Below are 4,119 nucleotides of genomic sequence, written 5' to 3'. Positions count from 1 at the left end.
AGCTCCGCATAAAATCACAAAAACTCATGTGAAATCGATTTTTGAAAAAAACCACTTTCACAATGACACTACTTTAACATATAAATGATACTCTAAAATAATAAAGTATCATTTGTATGTTGAAGTAGTATAATTGTGAAGATAATTTTTTTTTTAAAACCGATTTCAGAGGAGACTACCTCGCATAAAATTGATACTTACATCTCAACTTTAACATTTTTTTCATTGAAAATAGTAAAAAAATAAAATAAATAAATAAATAAAAAAATCTATCTCCCGGAAAACTATTATTATGATTTCTGAACAATTGTCTTGAATATAAAAAAACAAAAAACTACTACTCATATGTTCAATTTGAAGGTTAAAAGATGGTAACGTTAGAGAGTTTAAACTTCATGTTAAAGCAAAAGTTAGTATAACGTTAAAACTAAAAAGCTAGAAAAAGAATTGTAGATAGATTTATGCATTGTGGGGTTCTCGACATAAAAGGGTAACATATTACATTATTACTCCATTTTTTTCAATGAATAAAGAAATAGATAATTAATAGAAAAGGTGAGTAGAAAAGACGCTTTGGAAAATCCCCTATATTATTATGAGTCAAAGACCACAATATATTTTGTACGGATCATAGATTCCAACGTTCATTGTCCAATTTATTATTTTTCTCTCAACTCGAAGTGTCGGTGCTATTGTGTGTTCATTTGTTTTCACTTTCTTAACTTTTTTTTTTTAAACTATATTCCAAATGAAATTATGTAGTCTCTCATCGGAAAAGACAAAACCAAATTATTTATGTTTATTACTCCACAAAAAAACAAAAAAAAAAATAATGAAAAAAGGGGTTAAATATATTGTCAAATGTAGTCTTTTCCTAATGAAGCGATTAGGATTTTATACATGTGATATTTTTTATTAGGATTTTATACATGTGATATTTTTCTTTGTCGAAGTTCTTTCTGAATATTTTTTTCTCCAAGAGGGTGTTTGGCTAAACTTATTTTAAAGAGCTTATAAGTTCTTGGAGCTTATAAGATGTTTCAAGAGCTTATAAGATGTAGTTTTTTAAGATCTTATAAGTTGTCAAAGTGTTTGGATAATTGAGCTTATAAGCTAGAAAAAGAATTTTTAGTTAGAGAGAGAAAAATTTTCTTAGAGAGAGAAAATAAAAAACAGATGAAATTAAAATAATATATAATGAAAATAAAAAATTATAGTTAAGTCATTTTTGTGAAATGAGTGTTCCTTATAAGAAAATGAGAAAATAAGTTGGGGTGGATGAACTTATTTTTGGGGAGCTTATAAGCTCTTAGAGCTTAAATTTACCGCTTATAAGCTCTTTAGGAGCTTATTTTGCCAAACATTTTGAAGGAGCTTATACTTATAAGCTGTTTTAAAGAGCTTATAAGCTCAGCCAAACACCCTCTAAGTTATGCTATCGTGACTATTCAGTCTGGTGTTTATTTAAGGTGTTTTTTATATTAATATGGTCGATTCTTCCTATTGTAACAAGTATTTGCACTTCTAACGATCAATGGTAAAAGATAATATTAGCATTTATTCAAATTTGTAATTGAAGAAATACATATATAGCCACGAATATAAAAAAGAAAATTTATAAAGTCACATCCATAAAAACATAAGTTATCTAACAATTTTTACATAAGAACATCTCCAATGGGTGGGTCTTAGTTTGGGTCTTAGATGGTGGTCCCCAGCTAAGACCGACCCCTCTCCAATGCAAAGGTATTAGTTTTGGTCTAAAATCCCCATTTCCACCAAAATTCCAATTTCAACACAATTTTGCTAAAATATTTAATTTTTCAGTGAAAATAAAATTAAATATTACATTAAAGATAAAAATTGCATAATTTAAATTACTTAAAAAAAACATAATTTAAAAATCTTAAAACTACATAATTCCCCGACGCTTGAGAACCTTTTGAATCAAATGGTTGTGCCATGCCAATTGAGCTTCGTTCATATTCGAAGTATCCATGTTGAGGATCTTCAAATCGAGCTTCTCATTTTTTACCGCCGCGAGCGTCTTCTTGGCCTCGGCTATGCCACCGATTTGGGCCGAATGTTCCTTGATTTGGACGGCGACTTTCTCAAGTGCCTCAGAGTAAGACGATTGTGTGGTCGTGGAAGATGCTTCTCCCTTCTGCATTATAAAGAGGGCTAGCATTGAGTCGCGGTATCATGCGGTGAGTATCCTCACGTCCCTCACTTCTTGTCAGGGCGAAGGTCTTTTCCAGTCTGCGTCGGTTATTTCTCCAGGGCTCCTTCCTACGTTCCTCCAGTGCCCCTTCTTCATGATCAGCATTTTCGTTCAACTCAGTTTCTTGATCATGTCCTTTCAACTCAGTTTTCAAGGTTCTCAACTGGCTCTTCAGAAATGATATCCTTTCTTTTAGCTTAGAATTCTCTCTTGATAAGTGACTGCGCTGTTTCATGGATGATATTGTTGGTCGTGGAAAACCCGAGTGGCGTCAGCTTTAAGAAGTCAAAACCTTTGGTTGAAAAGATCCCTGCTTTCTTGTTGCCAGTATTATCTACGACTACCTCGAAGTCTTTAGTGAGGTCTCGCTGAGGATCATTAGTTCTCATGTTTGGTACCTGTTTATAAACAAAAATTAGAAAAATCAAGTTAATTGTGCTTGGAAAAAGTGTCTGCGCAGCATCTATGTGCTGGAATATGATGTTCCCTCTAATATTGAGGCTCCGCGATCCTGGGGCCCACGGGACCCATATAGAATTCCCATAATAATAAAGCCCCTTAGAAAACCCACGAACTCTGGCCCATATCATAATTTCGAGATCAAACGTATGGACTTATCATGAAAATAGATGGACAAGAGGATCCACTCCGAAGAACATTTACGCCAGATACCAAACTCGTCCAGGAAATAAACCCAGGAAAACTATCCAAACGAAATAATACCAAGCACCAAGAGAACCGATATCATTAACTTCCGTAATAAGCACATCCACACACAACTCAACCAATAAGAGAATCGTTAGTCAAAACAATAATGATTAAAACGCTAAACACAGGGCTAAGCAGGGCACACGAGAGAAACCACACTTATGCAACAGGGCAACATTGATAATTACAGAACAATAAGGACTTTCCCAAAGATGAAACACACCATAATAACTAGGCAAACTTACAAGAAACGCATCACGGATTTTGTGAACCACGCATATAATTATAGAATTTCGTCACCTTAAGATTTTATCATGCAAATCATCAAAAGAAATTCAGATCCAAGCATTTATTCAAAGATCAATCTCAAAACCTACTTGTACTCCATAGATCCACTTTAAACAACGAAGAACATTCAAAGAATCAAGATAAATACCATCCAAAAACTCAAAGCACCGAAATAATACAACCCAGAAATATATGGAACTCACGCCTTAGCCCATCATTTCCCACAGACGGCGCCAGTTGGTAAAGCACAAAACCAACACCTAAACTAAACATAGATACATGAGGTAGAAATCGACCTGTTTACCCAAGAACTCTTCAAACAAAAACTCGAACTTCTGAACAACTTTCTCAATACTTAGAGAATATCGGCTCTTTCTATTAAAATTGTGAGAGAGCCTCCGAAGAGAATTACATAGAGTATTTATAGGGATCATAAGGGCAAAGGGTACGAAGGTCTTTTTACATTTCACACGTACTTTGCATATACTGATATGGGCGGCGGTCACTATCTAAGAGGTTGTTCTATTCTAACTAACTTGCAGCTTTACGATCACAATGTTGCAGGTTAATGCTGCGCTGGTCAAAGTCTCGCATGTCTGCGCAGGTATTTCTTGCTCTTCGTTCCATCCAACCATCTTTGATAATGTTGAAGGATGACTTGCCTCTTTAGTTGTCTTTCTTTGTTCTGCGCTGATAAACGTGACCACTCAAACCTCGCTCGCTTTGTTCGCTAATTTCTTTACACGCCGCAAGTGCACGGGTGCAATTGTGTATAGTGGCAAACAAGGTCGAATTCACAGAGACTGATTAAAACTAATTCCAATCCTAGACTATAATCATCTATCTGGATAACCAAAATTAAGAGTTTTATTTTTAAAACTAAATAAATAAATAACAGGAAA

Source organism: Salvia miltiorrhiza, chromosome 1 (assembly GCF_028751815.1).
Source record: "Salvia miltiorrhiza cultivar Shanhuang (shh) chromosome 1, IMPLAD_Smil_shh, whole genome shotgun sequence".
NCBI classification, from domain to species: domain Eukaryota; kingdom Viridiplantae; phylum Streptophyta; class Magnoliopsida; order Lamiales; family Lamiaceae; genus Salvia; species Salvia miltiorrhiza.
The sequence above is the reverse complement of the archived record's forward strand: the minus strand, read 5'-3'. Positions refer to the sequence as shown.